Below are 16,521 nucleotides of genomic sequence, written 5' to 3' on the forward strand. Positions count from 1 at the left end.
CCCGTTGTGGGGGCACCTGACATCTGGGGCAAGAAAAACTGATGTAATGGTGTCGGCTGCATGTTTTATACCCCTGACGTCATGGAAGAAGAGAGAGCATCTGACGCAGGAATCAAAGGCTCTGGTATTCAGGCCGGCTGAGGGCTACCTGCAGGCAGATAACCGAAATATAATGACTGCAACAGTGAATACACTTGAACATCTACATTTATGGTAAGTGTACACAACTGTACTTTCTACATACCCTGTCCAAGGTCTCTGCACTAATGCCTGATGTGCCAGATTCTCATGCTAAGTCTCAGCTTTCTGCCTTGCTCTCTACTGCCTCTCAGGTGACCAGGCATTCCATTAAGTGCAGTTGTGATGCTGTAGACGTATCATCCAAATCTGCACCATCTGGCTCTGTCCTGAGAAGGTACTTCTGGGTAAGACTCCAGCCCCTACCCCTGGATGTACAAGCCAAATTACTGGATGCACCATTTGATGAGGCCCTTTTTAGCACTGCTTCAGTGGAGCTTTTTAAATCTCTGCAAGAAAAAGGGCAGGGATTTGCAAAATGTAAAATATTTGCTGTCTCGCCCATTCCTATATACCACAGGAACTACCCACAGAGGACCGGTTTTGTAAGGAGGCAATCGTCACTCAACTGCACCACAGATCTAAAGGACAGAGACACGCTATGAAGCAAACCACTCCTAGACTATTTTCCCTTTCGGAGACTGCCTGACTCAGATAGAGCTCCTCCACTGCAACTCAAATCCTTTACCCACGTCCACCACCCCCGTCCCTCTGTTTAACCCTTTCCCTGCCCTTCTGGCTGAAAATTACCTCAGAGACTTGGGTCCTTCCAGTCATCCAAAAAGGTTATTTTATGGCTTGGTGGCAGCCTGCTTCACCTTTTTACTCCAGTTTTGGGTCAGCTCCTGTCACAGGCACAATAGAAAAAGTTCCTCCAGATCAAACAAACAAGGGATTTTACTCCAGGATGTTTTTTGGTCCAAAGAAAGGATTGTCCTCGGAGACCAGTTCTGGACTTTTATCCTCAGTGTATTTCTCAGTGTGCCTACCTTTAAGATGCTCACCTTGCAACATTTCTTACTTCTTATCCCCAATCCTGCCTTCACGGTATCCCAGTATCTGAGGGATACCTATGTTCATTTCCCCATTCACTCCAGCTACAGGACGTTCCTACACTTTTTAGTAGCTTCCTTACATTTTCAGTTTTCTGCATTGCCATTTGAGCTCTCTACAGCTCCATGAGTATTCACAATGTATCTAGCTCCAATTATTGCCCATTGCAGAATGCAGGTCATACAAATGTATCCCTACCTAGATGACCTATTAATCCTGCACCAGGACTACCACTCCCTTTACCATCACCTACACATGGGGTGCAAGACCTTGGCAGGCCTAGGGTTCACAGTGAACTAGCAAAAATTCCAAATGATACCTGCCCAAGACCTTGTCATCTTAGGGTGCAGAATAAGAACAGACAAGATGGCAGCCTTCATCCACTGCCAGAAGGTGGAAGCCCTCACCCATTATTTCCAATCTCTCATTTCCGTCCCATCCATCTCGGCCATCGAATTTCTGAGAGTCCTAGGCCACATGGCGTCCTTCATTCCCGTGCTTCCCTTTGCAAGGCTGCATATGACAACGTTCCAATGGGTCTTGAATTTGTGGAACCAACACTCCCATCCTGTGGATGTTATGCTCCCTCTTCTCCGTTGGTTGAAAAAAAGGAGTTGGCATGGTGGATTTCATCCATCACCCTCGATCAGGGGATGCCCTTGCAGATCCCTCCATCTTTACAACACCTCTACACAGATGCATCAGATCTGGGTTGGGGAGCCATTCTGGAAATAAACCGCATTCAGAACAAACTTCAGGGAGAGTGGTGTATCCAGAGACAAAGGGACCACATCATTATCAAAGAAGTGAGGGCCTTTCTCTTGGCACAACAAAAATTCCAGCAAATTCTCTTTCCAGGCAGATTGAAGGTAGTCTCAGACAGTGTGACTGCTCTGGTATACCAACAAGCAGGGAGGGACAAGGTCCTATCCACTTTGCACCTTGGCAATTCAATTTAGTCCCTAGTGGCGAAACTACACATTCACCTGCAAGCTGTACACATTCCTTCAGCAGGAAATGTGATGGCAGACACCCTCAGCAGAACCTCGGCACCCTCTCACGAATGGATGATTCACAGGGATGTGTTCTTGGATCTTATTCATAGGTGGGGTATTCCACGGGCAGATCTATTTGCCTCTTCCCAGAACAGACAGATGCCTCTGTTTTGCACCAGAAACCCACATCCACAGGCTTGGAAGCTGGACGCCTTCTCTTTTTCATGGGCGGAGATGTCCTTTTATGCTTCCCCTCCCCCTTTACACTGATTCAAGAAGTCCTTCTGAAGATCCAAATGGACAAACCAAAAATCCTGCTGGTGACCCCCTTTTTGCCAAGACCGCATTGGTTTCCCCTACTATACCTATTAGCCAAGGACAATCACCACAGGTTACCTCACCGATTCGACCTACTCATACAAGACAGGGGGGGGGGGTCCCTCATCCACCCTCAGGTGCTCAACCTCAAACTGATCCTATGGGTGATAGAATTCTGATCCCCTTCAGACACCTGTATTCAGAGGATGTATTCAATGTCCTGCAGGAGGCCAGGAAACCTAGTACCAGGAAAAATGATGTATCTAAATGGAAAAGATTCTCCAGGTGGTGTCAACAAACCAGACCCTTATGTTGTTCCAGTACCCATGGTCCTTTCTTACTTGGGTGAGCTTCTACATTCAGGACTAATGTACTCTTCTGTAAAAGTGCATTTGTCAGCCATCTCCGCCTGCCTTCCTTTGGTACCTCCTTTGGCATCCAGGTTATAGGTTAAACTCTTCTTAACTCATTACAACAGAGTGACGTCTCAAGGCACATCTGCATTTAACTCCTACTGATGCCTCAAGGCATCAACTATTGCTTGTTCATATGTGCATCAAAAATTCCAAAACCATGCTATGTATAAGGATTTAAGATTTCATCTTAAAGCATACACAATGGCAAAGTCAACTGCATTAATATTTGACCTCTGTCTAGTGCATGCAAATAGATGTAAACTGCTGTTTTTATATTAATTTATGTAGATATAATTTTCATATTTTTCTACACATCTCAACAACCAAATTACACAGAATTCTATGCCTCATATGAAAGCTCTTGGCTAGATGAATAAAATGCTGATGTGATAGTATGTGTGTAACTTGAGTGATTCCTGAAATGTTATAAGTTGTTTACAAAGTTACAAATGTAATAAATACTTTGTTTGCTGTGACTTATAAAATTCGGTTTAAGACATAGAACCTGAAGAATACTGAAACTATAAAAATAGATGTTCTTCGTCTTCCATTGCTGCAGTCCTGACTATTGGGTATAGTCCGCGTCCCAGTCGGCCCGAATACCAGAGTATAAGGCTGGCGGTCATGGCGCTTAGACTGGCGTCAGTGCGTCAGGGTACTAATGCGCATGACCGACGTCATTTCCTCAGTCTTTTTTGCCGCATGGTCCGATGCAGAAGCAATTTTGCGAGTGCAGGTTGGCGTTCTGAGATTTTCCGAAACCCGAGTTTCAGACCGAAACAGAGTTGGCTAAGTAACCCGTGAACATTTTGGTTTTCTTGCCTCAGTATTTAACGGATGTCAGAAAAAGTGAATAACTGTATTTCTTGTGGGAAGCAGATGGGATTATCATACATTGTGTATACCTTGTTTAGGGCCTGAGCACGGCGTTGTTGGTTGCCGCTCTTGTGCTAGATTTAACAAGCGCACTATTAAGAGGAGGCTAGATTGTGCTAGGTTAGTGTTTGGGAAGCGTTGCAATTATAATATGCCGTCGGATGCTCCGGCCCGCTTCATCAAGAAGCGCAAGGACAAAACAGTGAAGCCTAGGGTGAGGAACCGGCAGTCCCGGACGTCGGTTCTTTAGAAGGCTCAGGGGAGCCAGAGGTTTTGCCAGGAGTCTCTATGGAGTCTCAGGCAGATACTTTACTGTTACAGGATGTGCCCTCTCAGGAGGTAGGCCAGGCTGAGGGGCTTCTCAGGTAACTGTTCTTCCCTCTCTTCCCAAGGTAGTTAGGGCCTCTCCTTCTGTTGCCAAAGCTTCTTTTAGAGGTAGGCCAAGTTCAGCTTCTGTGGGGGCTTCTCCTAGCATTTGGCTCTGTGCCTAAGAAACATATGCTTAAAATGGCAGAAGATTTGATTACTCTGATTAGAGGTTCTATGCCCCCCTGATAAGAGGCCTAGGGTGGAACAGGAGTTTGATAGTTTTGAACAGTGTTCACAGGCTTCAGAGTCTTCTGTGGAAGATTTACAAGAGTTTCCTACTTATTCTGATTCTGATGTAGATGATTCCACTCCTACAGCTTCTCCTCCTGAGGATTTTTCATTTTCAGAGACTCTTCACTCCATGAGGGAGCACTTTAAATGGGAAGGCCAGGATTACTCTGATTCAGGAAAAGGCTTAGGGAATTCTTGTTTTACCCCAGCATAGGCCCTTAGCTATTCCTCCTGTGTTGAATGTGGTGGAGGATGTTTTTGCAGAGGCTTCCCTGAACCCTGACTCCTTGCCTCCTGCTCCTGTTAAGCCTGATAGGTATTATAGGGTGCCCGAAGCTCATAAGTATTTGTTTAAGAGTCCTAGACCCAGAAACTGTTTCTCAGGGGCCTAAAGGTGTTAAAGCTTCTGTGGTTAAAAATCCTGTACCCTCTGATAAAGAGGCAAGGGCTTTGGATAGGTGGGGTAAGAAAGTATATACTTCTTCCACTCTAGCCATGAGGTCGTTGAACTGTCAGTTTCATATGCTAAAATATCAGAATTATCTCCTTTCACAATTGAAATCTAAGGTGGATGCTTTGGCGGAAGGTATTGAGTGTAAAGAATTGCTGGATTTGGTTCATGTGTCTGAACAAGTGGGTAAGCATTCTTTGCAGTGTGGTTTTGATGCTGTTCAGGCCTCCTCGAGGGTGGCTGCTACTAGTTCTGTTCTTCGCAGACATGCCTGGTTGAAGGATCAGAATTTAGCTGAGCATGTTAAGACCAGGATTTTGGATGCTCCTTTACAGTCTGATGTGTTGTTTGGACCGCCTGTGGAAGCAGTTTTAAAGAAAATGGAGGACAAAGCTAAGTCTATGCAGACTGTTAAAGATTTTTTTACAGGTGCAGCCTCCAAGTTTAGTAGAAATTGGCCTGCTAAGGGGTGGACATATCCTGCTTATGGTTCCCAGTCTAGGGGTAGGTCTAGGCGTGGTAGGGGCAGGGCTCAAGGTTCTTTAGGCCTAGATCAGAGAGTTCACCTGCTCAGACTTCTGGTGAGGCAGGGGTCAGTCCTTTCGTAAGCAGACCCAATGACCTGCCTTTTCAGCTGCCAGTGGATTCTCGTCTGGCAGCTCCTTTGGGAGGAAGACTGTCTCTTTTCAAAGAAAATTGGGATTTAATCACTCAAGACAGATGGGTGCTGGATATCATTCATCACGGTTACAGATTTTATTTCCACACAATGCCCCTTTCAAAGGCATGCCAGATGTTCCTCCTCCACAAAGAAAAGAGGCTCACAAGCAAGTTTCTCAGTTACTCCAGATAGGGGCCATTCAGCCAGTCCCTGTATCAGAAAGGGGCTTGGATTTTATTCTCGCCTGTTCCTAGTACCAAAGAAGGGGAACACGTGGAGACCAATTTTGGTTATCTATCCTCAACACTTATCTGGACATTCCCAAGTTCAAGATGTTGACGTTACAACAACTGTTACCTCTGCTGGGCAAAGATCACTGGATGGTAACTTTAGATCTCAAGGAAGCTTACCTTCATGTGCCTATAAGGCTAGGTTGCAGAAAGTATCTGCGGTTTCGAACTGGAGATTTTCATTATCAGTTCTCTGCATTGCCCTTTGGCTTATCTACTGCCCAGAGTATTCACAAAGGTTCTGGCTTCAGTGATAGCTTACTTCAGGCTTCAAGGCATTCAAATCTATCCTTACTTGGACGACTGCCTGATTCTGGCTCAAGAAAAGGAAGACCTTCTACAGCATCTGGAATATGTCATAGCAGTGCTAAGATGCCTGGGGTATTCTGTGAACGAAATAAAGTCCAGTCTAGTACCCTCTCAAGACATGTGCTTTCTGGGTGTGAGACTGAATACAGCAGCCCAGATGGCCTTTTTAACCCCGGACAAACAAAAGAGTCTGTCACTTTACTTCCATCAACTATCTCATCAGTCCGTGCTGACTGCAAGGACAGTCCTTCAAGCATTAGGGTTCATGGCATCTTGTATTCTGGTGCTTCCCAATGCCAAACTGCATATGAGGAAGCTGCAATGGTATCTCAAAGATGTATGGACACAGCACTGCCAGGATTTGGACACTGTCATTCAAATAATACCTTGCCTTCAAAAGGAATTCTTGTGGTGGGCTCAGGAATGTCACCTAAACAAGGGACTCTCTGTGACCCGGCCAGAGGCGAGTCAGATTTTAACGACAGATGCCTCGGACACTGCTTGGGAGCTCATCTAAATGGAAAGTGGATACAAGACAAGTGGCCTGCCAGACTACAGCATCTACATATCAACATGAAGGAGATGTTAGCAGTCCAGTTTGCATTGATGGCTTTCAAGGAGTTACTTCTTCCAGGGCAGGTGTTGATTCTAACAGACAACACAACTGTCATGTGGTACATCAACAAGCAGGGAACACATTCTTATCCTTTATGCAGGCAAGCAATGATTTTATGGGAGACTGCGTTAAGCCTGCAACTAACTCTTCAGGCAAGGTTTCTGCCAGGAGCACAGAACTCTAGCAGATGTGTTAAGCAGACAAATCATGGATCCCCACGTGGAAACTGGATCTTCATGTATTTCAGAAATTGACAGTGTCATGGGGAACTCCAGACATAGATCTGTTCGCTTCTCCACTAAACCACCAGCTGCCAAAGTATTGCACAAAGGGGTTTCATCACACAGCTTGGAAAGTGGATGCTCTGTCTTTCAGTTGGAAAAACCTTCATGTCTATGCCTTTCCACCTCTGCCTCTTCTTCCAAAGGTATTATTAAAGGTCAGACAAGACAGGCCAAGGATGATTTTGATAGCTCCAGATTGGCCTCGGCAACACTGGTATCCACTACTCTGAGGTCTGGTAAGGAAGCCTCCATGGCCTTTACCTCTGATTCCTCATCTGTTATCTCAGAAGGATGGTCATCTGCTCAATGTCAAGCTTCACTCTCTTCATCTAACAGCCTGGCATATTCTCTCTTGAAGCACAGCAGGTCTCAACTTCCTCAGCAAGTTTTAAATGTGATTATGGAAGCTAGAAGACCTACTACAAGGAAGGTGTAGACAAATGGAAGAGATTTTTATTTTGGAGTACAGCAAAGAATTTGGAGATTTCTGAGCCTAATTTGAGTGTGGCTCTTCAATATCTTACTGAGTTATTGGACAAAGGTTTGTCCTTCTCTTCCATTAAGATTCATGCTGCAGCAATTTCAGCTCATTATGATTGTGACCCACCTTTGTTTTCATCCTTTGTTCAAGCAGTTTCTTAGAGGGGCAAAGAATATAAGACCCCGTAGAGCTCCTACTCCTGCTTGGGATCTCAATTTTGTGTTGGAAAAACTTACTCTACAACCTTTTGAGCCTGCGGCTACTGCTGAGTTGAAATACTTGTCATGGAAGACTGCTTTTCTGTTGGCCATTACTTCTGCAAGAAGGGTGTCTGAGTTGCAGGCCCTTATGGCAGTAGAGCCCTTTTGATTTTCCATAAGGATAGGGTATCATTACGTACTAATCCTTCCTTTATGCCTAAGGTGGTTTCTAGTGTGGCTTTAAACCAAACTATTCATTTGCCTACTTTTATGCAGATCCCAAAATAAAGGGGAAAAGATTTTGCACACTTTAGATGTACACAGGCAATTGAGATATTATTTAAGCAGGACTAAGGATTTTAGGCAGTCTCAGCAGTTGTTTGTTTCTTTTGCCTTGAGTTCACAGGGCAAGCCTGTGTCAAAACAAACTATTTCGGTGGATTGGCTTTTGCATTGCATTTTGTTATTCCCATCATGGCAAGGAGATTCCAGCTGGGATTAGGCCTCATTCCACTAGGGCTACTGCCACTTCAACAGCATTTCTAAGGGGGGTGGCAACTAAGGATATTTTGGAAGCAGCTACTTGGAGTTCAGTGCATACTTTCTCTAAGCATTATCATCTTCCTATCTACTCTAAGTCTAGGGCTGGTTTTGCCACTGCTGTTTTGCAAGGCATGTTATCAGCTCCTACTTCCTTATAATTTGCCAGCCTCCCTTTCCTCTGCTTTGGGATTCTACCCAATAGTCAGGACTGCAGCAATGGAAGGCGAAGAACATAGTACAGTTTTGTACCTACCATAAATGTAGATGTTACCCTCCTTCCCTCTGTGTTTAGGGGTGGTTGTGTAGGTGAGTTTACATGCTTATATTTTTGTATATATTGTTGTATATATTGTACATGTTTTTGGTGCAGGTTTTTGGGACTTGTCTTTTGGGTCTTCTGACATCTGGGGCAAGAAAAGACTGAGGAAATGGCGTCGGTCATTGCGCGTGTAACCCTGGCGTACTGGGTCTCAGTCGCCATGACGCCATGACCCGATCATCTCTCTGGTATTCGGACTATACCCAATAGTCAGGACTGCAGCAATGGAATCCTCGAACATCTACATTTATGGTAGGTACAAAACTGTACTTTTTTGCTGAAGAGTTTGCCATTTACACTTCATTCATAACCCCTATGGTTCCAGAGATATGAAAATTTGTCTTGTAATGTAAGGACATAATTTGATTCTGTCAAAAGGCTTAGGGTCCACCCATTTGAAGTTAAAGTGCAAATTTCCTGAGTTCCATTGGAGTGAGTTAAAAGGGGTTCTTCATATCAGACCCCCATGTAGAACTATCCCTCCATCTTGGGATCTTAATTTTGTGCTAGAAAAACTCACACTGCCTCCATTTGAATCAGCCCACTCAGCATCACTTAAACTGTTTTCATGGAAAACAGTACTGCTGGTGCCCCTTATATCTGCCAGGAGGATCTCGAAAATACAAGCCCTTATGGCCACTCCTCCTTACCTTGTCTTCCATAGAGACTGGGTCTCCCTCAGGACTCAACCCTTCTTTCATGCCTAAGGTGGTTAATGAGCTCTCCTCGAATCAGACTATTAATCTCCCTGTTTTCATAGTTTCATAGTATAGTACTAGGCTATCTGCCCTGGGGCATTTATAAGCCTAGCCATAGTGATGTGACATTTGCCACCCCATGAAATGGTACAAAAATGTACAGAATAAATTTAGAATACTGTGTCTAGTAGTGACACAATGAAGGTCCCCTTATATAATAGAATTAGTTTACTGTGCCCCTGTCTAGCAGTGACACAGATGTGACCCCTGGGGTAAACTTACGATCTCCCATCCACTCATCAAGATTTCTCTTGAGAGTCCGTGAGGGGCTCTTTCTAATACTAACTGGGATCTTGTTCCAAAGCACGGGAAGCCTCTGGGTTATGAATCTATCCCTCCAGCATGTCCTATTCATACTTGTGCCGAGGTTTAAGTCTTTAGCTCTCGTGGTCCTGATGGACTTGGATTTTTTTGAGGTGGAGCATGTCCATCAGATCCTGATTGGACATGGCCTTGTACGTCAGGCAGAGATCACCTCTGAGCAGGCGGTATGATACTGAATAGAGTTGAAGTTTCTTTAGTCTGGCAGAATAAGACATATGTTGGAGACCCTTGATCCTCTTGGTGAGGTACTTTTGTGGTCTCTCCAGCTGTTGCAAATGCCGGGTGAGGTACATACCAAATGGGGCATTGTACTCAATCATGGGTCTGATGAGGGAGGAATATAGGGGTACAATGACATCCTTGGATCTGGATGTGAATCCCTTCAGGATGAGGTGTGCAAGGTAGAATGTTTTTCTAACCACTTTGGCAACGTGGGTATCAAATGAGAGGTCGCTGTCGACTTGGGTCCATAGGTCTCTGATTACTTTTTCAGTACTCAGTGGGTTGCTGTCTATGTGATAATTTGTGGGTACTTTGTTTATCCCAGAGGGGATGACTATACATTTTTTGGCATTTAGTTTAAGGCCGTGACTCCGGCACCAGTTGTCCGTTTCTGTGAGGCCTTTTTGTAGGATGTGTGTGTCTGCTGGTGTATCGACTATGGCGCCTAGTTTGCAGTCATCTGCGAACTTTGTCAGCCACAGCCCTCCCATATTTGCTTTAACATCTGAGAAATAAATGCCGAACAAGAGGGGTCCCAGGACAGATCCCTGTGGGACACCACTTGTGACTGGCTTTGAGTCTGACATTGCTCCAGCGATTTTAACTTTATGGGTTCTGTCCTTTAGCCAGTTTGCAACCCATCTAGTGACATAAGGGTTTACATTTAAGCTGTTGAGCTCATCTATGATGCCTGAGTTGGGGTATTGTGTCGAAGGCCTTAGCCAAGTCCAGGTATGCTGTATGGACTGCTTTGCCCTCGTCAATGGCTCTAGTGACTGTTTCGAAAAAGTCAACTAGGTTTAAAAGGCAGGATCTGCCCTTTACAAAGCCGAACTGGGTGGGGTCAAGTGTCTTTAGGTCCCCCTATGTCTCTGTTTATGAGTTCCATAATGATTCTTTCCATAGCTTTGCAGACCAGGCTGGTTAAGCTTATGGGGCGGTAGTTTCCAGGGTCTGTAGAGGCACCCCCCTTGTGGAGTGGGACCACTGTTGCTGTACGCCAGTGTTCAGGTACATATCCCGAAGTAAGGCTAAGGTTAAATAGCATTTTTATGTGTGGGTTTAGCTCCTCTTGGAGTTCACGTAACACGCAACCCGGGATACCGTCAGGTCCCATTGATGCTGTGTTTTTTGCTTTGTTTAGGGCGGTTCTCAACCTCAAAACTCCCCAGAACTTTGCATTCCTTGGATGTTCATAGACAACTAAGGTGTTACCTGGACAAGACCAAATCCATTAGAAAGTCTGACCAGCTTTTTGTCTCCTTTCTTTCACCCTAGGGCCTTGAAGTAGGCAGTGTTAGCCTCATGGATTTCTAAGGCAGTCTTGTTTTGCTATTCCTTTCATGGAAAATAATTGAATTCCAGTGTGAGAGCTCACTCTACTAGGGCAGCTGCTTCTCAGCAGCCTTTTTTAGGGGTGTTGCCTGCTCTTCCATTCTGGAGGTGGACACAGTATTCTGTGCATAATTTCACCAAGCATTGCAAACTAGATTTGATTTCTAGAGCCAGAGATGGGTTTGCAAGGTCATTTTACAGGGTCTTATCAACCCTGCCTCCCAACCTGCCCCCAGGCTCCTACCTAAAGCTTTGATACTCTCCCTACTGTTATGAATACTGCAACATGAGAATAGGACATAGAATAGTTGTGTAAGAACTTAAACATAACCTTAGATGTCCTTCCCTGTCATGTTGCAGTATTCAGTCCCCCCCACCTCATACCCCCGCTTTCATTTGTTTATCCTTTCTTGTGTGGGATTTCCTTTGCTTCCTTACATCCAAATCAAGCACAACAACAGCTGCAACATAACTCTAAAATATACTTCCCTCATTGACTGGTGGTTTATGTGGGTCTGAAAAGCTTCTTTTTCTTCTAGCATCCCAGGGGTACTACTGTATGTGGCAGTCAGTTGTGGGTTGGGTACGATGTGCAGACGATACATTTATAGCCGTCAGTTTATGGCTCTCACATGCAACGTCGTACGTACTCCCAATCATAAGACTTTGGTATACTGGCCAGATGTCTGGTGCTGCTCCAGCCACCTCCTTCCTGTTATGAATACTGGAACATGGAAGAGAAGGGCATCTAAGGTTATGGTAAGATGTCCTTCTACTCCAATGTTGTAGTATTGTTAGTGTGGGATTCTGCACCTCGGGCGACTCAAATGTCGGCTGCTATACAAAAGCTTGAAGCCTGGCTGCTGTAGGTGTGTGGGACGTCACACGTAGGGCCATAAACTAGGGACATTAAATGTGACATCTGCACACACAGACCTCAGAACTTTCAGATGCAGTCAACGTCACATCGATCTCTCCGCTCCTCTTCTTGAAGACTTCTAAAGCAAAGTACCTCATTGGGGATTTTTGCCATATTTTGCTTGACCTTACTTTGCTGTAGCTACCATTAGCCGATGTCGGCTAAGAAGAGTAAGTGGTGATGTGGGCGCCAGATACCACATAAGGATATGCATGACCTCTGCATCTTTTGTCTAGGCCGAGAGCATGACCATACCACTTGCTCCATTTGTCAGTCTTTTGTGCCCAAGACCCTTCTTAGCCATCTGGCCGCCCTTAACTTATACGTAGAAAACCAGAGGCTCACAAAAACTAGCTCTCAGGATGGGTACCAAATCGGCCGCTCTGATGGAACCACCACGAAAAAAGGCCAAGATTTTCAGGCCTACATCCTCTGCCTCTCCGCCATCAGACATCCTCGCCAGCTTCCGATTTAGGGGTTGAGGGACGTCCGATAGAACAGTCTATTTCGGCTCCCCTCGAAGCCGCTTCAGATGTAATGGCCAGCACGTCCACGGAAATGGCCCTGACGCGTGTCCATACTGATGTCGAGGGGGAATCAGATATTGTTGGACGGCCGACCGTGATTCCTCTGCCTGAAGCCCCTACCATTCCCCAGGCTTCTGAACCCAGGCCTTCTCTGAAACCTACACCTTTAAAAAGAAGACAAAAAACTAAGCACCAGACTCCACCTTCTAGAGGAGTCCCAGACTGACAATCATTTACCAGCTCTCTGATGCAGGCCTTCATGGCCCTTTGGCTCACAGCCTCTTCCTCCTCTACTATACCATTGCTTAGTCCTAGGCCTGCTTCTTCTACTTCTCTCCCTTTGCCTTCTGCCCAAGAAGGAGATGAAGAACAGGAACCCTAGTACTCATCTTCAGATGAGTCAGTCTCCTATTCCTCTCAGATTGCCTCTCCTCTTGAATAATATTCCGCAGATGAGGAATCCATAGAAGGGTACTCCCCACCTGAGGATATCACATTTGGGGAAACTATCGTAAAAATGAAAGAATACTTTAAATGGGACACTTCCCAAATGAATGACACTCAGAGGAGATACTTCTCCAAGTGGAATCTCCCTCACCTTCAGCCATCCCCACCATCATACCTACCTACCTGGATGCTTTCACTACAGCATCAAAGAACCTAGATTCTCAACCACTGGCCCCTAAGAGACCGGACAGGTTCTCCAAAGTCCCAGATGAACAGAAATTCCTAGTAAAGCCACCTCTGGCAGACCCTGCTGTAATTGCTGTATCCCCTGATGAGCAATCTAGACTGATTCCTTCATCTTTTCTTTTGCCTACTGGTAAGGATAGCAAAAGCATGGACATGATAGGAAAGGTGGTTTACACTTCCTCCACCCTGGCCTTCAGAGCGGTCAACTACCAAACCCACATGATAAAATATGCTTACAAGCCTCTACTCTCTTGGCATCCATCCCTGACTGCTCCACCAAACCAGAGATAGCATCTAAACCGTCTCTGGCTTCCCAGGTGGCTAGACATTCTATTAGATGCAGATGTTCATCGTGTTACCCTGCTGCAGTCATCACACTTGGGTTATCCTGTCGTCAGGCGGTCCTGCAGTCGGCCGGAATTCCAAAGTCTTTCTTGCTGCGCAGTGCCTGAAGCAGTTCGCAAGTGAAGTCGGCCGACTCCTGAGATTTTCGAATTCGAATTTCAGACCGAAGTCTTCTATAAAGCCAGGGTACCCCGTTGGGGAAACTTTTCTTGCCTCAGACCGATGGCAGAAAAAGTTAACAATTGTATTTCTTGTGGGAAGCAAATACCTCATAAGGATTTTCATTCTTATTGCATACCTTGCCTAGGCCCAGACCACAACGTCACTAGTTGTCGTTTTTGTGCTAGGTTTAATGAGCGTACTATTACGCTTTGATTTCGCACGACACTACTTCGGTAGGAAATTTAACTACACCATGCCGTCTGAGCAACTGACTACCGGCGTGCACAAAAAACGCAAGGATAAGGACAGACAGCCCAGGCCTAAGCCAGATTGCGAGGCCTCGGCTGGTCCAGTCACCGGTCCTCGGTGAGGCTCCGACGCAGCCCCTGACTACCGCCGATCTGGAACCCGAGACCGCTTCGGAAATTTTGGCGGAATGTACCAGGCCGACGCAGCCATTTAGTTCAGGCCCTACCGACGACTTTACTGCAAAAAACTTCGGTGCTGCAGAAACGCCATCGGTTTCTGAAGGCGTTTTCAGACCGACGACTCTCACCATTAAAACGTTTTCTAAGACTAAGACTCCTATTAAATCAAAAAGGACTGCACTTCAGTTTCCTGTTCAAGGCCCCATGCCTAAGAAACAGATGCTCAAAATTGCTGAAGATTTGATCTCTCTAATCAGGGGTTCCCAGCCCCCTCCTGACAAAAGGCCTAGACAAGAGGAAGATTATGCATCCTCTGAACAAGTGTCCATTTCTTCAGACTCCTCTGAGGACCAAGATTACTCCTCCTCCCCTTATGAAGATTCTGATGCTGAGGATTCCATTCCCTCAGCTTCTCCTCCTGAAGACTACTCATTTGGGGAAACTTTACACACGATGAGGGAACAATTTCACTGGGAAGGTCAGGACTTCTCTGACTCGAAGAAAAGGCTCAGAGAGTTTCTTTTACTCCCCCAACACAGACCACTTGCCATCCCACCAGTTTTGGACATTGTGGATGATGTTTACTTGAAATCCAGTTTGAACCCAGACTCTCTACCTCCTGCTCCGGCTAAGCCTGACAGATACTATAGAGTGCCTGATTCCCACAAATTTCTTTACAAAAGCCCTGTAGCTCACCCAGAGACTATCTGCCAGGGTCCCAAGGGGGCTAACCTGTACCTTCTGAGAGGGATTCCAGAGCACTAGACAGTTGGGGGAAAAAGGTTTACACCTCAGCCACACTAGCTATAAGGGCACTAAATTGCCAATTTCACATGCTTAAGTATCAGCAATTCCTAATCTCTCAGTTAAAGCAAAGAATAACCACTCTCCCTCAACAATCTGAATTGAAAGAAATACAGGATCTGTTGCACGCCACTGAACAGGTGGGAAAACATACCTTACAATGTGGGTTTGATTCTTTGGAGGCCTCCTGCAGAGCAGCTGTCTCACTGGGTCTGTTATACGTAGGCATGCTTGGTTAAAGGAACAAGCTCTGCCTGATCATGTTAAAGCAAAACTTCTAGATGCTCCCTTACAGCAGGATGTTCTTTTTGGAGTTAAAGCAGAAGTCGTCTTAAAGAAGATGGAGGATAAGGCAAAATCTATGCAGACAGTCAAAGATTTCCTACAGGTACAGCCCCCTCGCTTCAGCAGAAACTGTCTAACAAAAAATTGGTCCTTTCCAGCTACTGACAGACCACAGAGGGGTAAATACAGACGTCAAAGGGGCAAAGGACAACTTCAAGCCTAGTACAAACCTCGCCAATGGGGCACTACAACACAGAAGGGAGGAGAAGACAGGTTCCAATCAACCAGAAGGCAAACTCAATGACTTGCACCTCATCTGGCCAAGCAACACTCTCTTGGCAGCCCCCTTGGGAGGAAAACTCACACTTTTTCCAGACAACTGGCACATTGTCACAAAGGACAAATGGGTCCTAGACATAATTTTACGAGGATACAGATTCCATTTCCACACCTTGCCAAGAAAAGAGGAATGCCAAACCTGCCACAAAGTCAATGGGCAGAGGCACAAAAACAAATTACAGCTCTCATGGACATGAGAGCCATTCAACTGGTACCTACTCGAGAGCAAGGCCAAGGATTTTACTCAAGGCTCTTTCTAGTGCCCAGAAAGGACAATGCTTGGAGACCAATTCTGGACCTTTCAATTCTAAACACTTACAAGTACCCAAATTCAAGATGCTAACACTACAGCAGCTTCTTCCCATGTTGGGCAAGGAAGCATGACTAGTAACGATGGACCTCGAGGCATACCTGCATGTCCCTATCAGACAAAGTTGCAGAAGATACCTCCGTTTCATTGCAGGTTCAACCCATTACCAATTCTCTGCACTGCCCTTTGGCTTATCTGCTGCGCCCAGAGTCTTCACAAAATGCCTGGCACCAGTAATTGCATACTGCAGACAAAGAGGAATTCAAATATACCCATACCTGGATGACTGCCTCATCCAAGCAGAAAGCAAGGACATTCTCTTGCATCATCTGGCTTTTGTAAAACATCTACTAAATTGTGCCTGGGGTACACAGTAAATGAAAAGAAGTCAAAACTAGTACCCTCTCAAAATATGACATTCCTGGGTGTCATCTTGAATACAACGGCCCAGAAGGCTTATCTTATGCCAGACAAACAACTACAACTGACTCAATATTTCAAAACAATGGCAACAAAGACCCAATTAACTGCAAGAAAAATTCTGCAGGCCTTGGGCTTCATGGCATCTTGCATACTAATA

At 45.5% G+C, this 16,521-nt stretch overlaps 1 protein-coding gene across 5 annotated transcripts in view; it reads left to right on the forward strand.

Moving 5' to 3' along the window:
* Positions 1–16,521, forward strand: part of ZNF281 (zinc finger protein 281) — an 849,413-nt gene that overhangs the window by 577,649 nt on the left and 255,243 nt on the right. The window lies entirely within an intron of this gene.

This window comes from Protopterus annectens, chromosome 13.part0 (assembly GCF_019279795.1).
Source record: "Protopterus annectens isolate FY-2018-M chromosome 13.part0, PAN1.0, whole genome shotgun sequence".
NCBI classification, from domain to species: Eukaryota; Metazoa; Chordata; order Ceratodontiformes; family Protopteridae; genus Protopterus; species Protopterus annectens.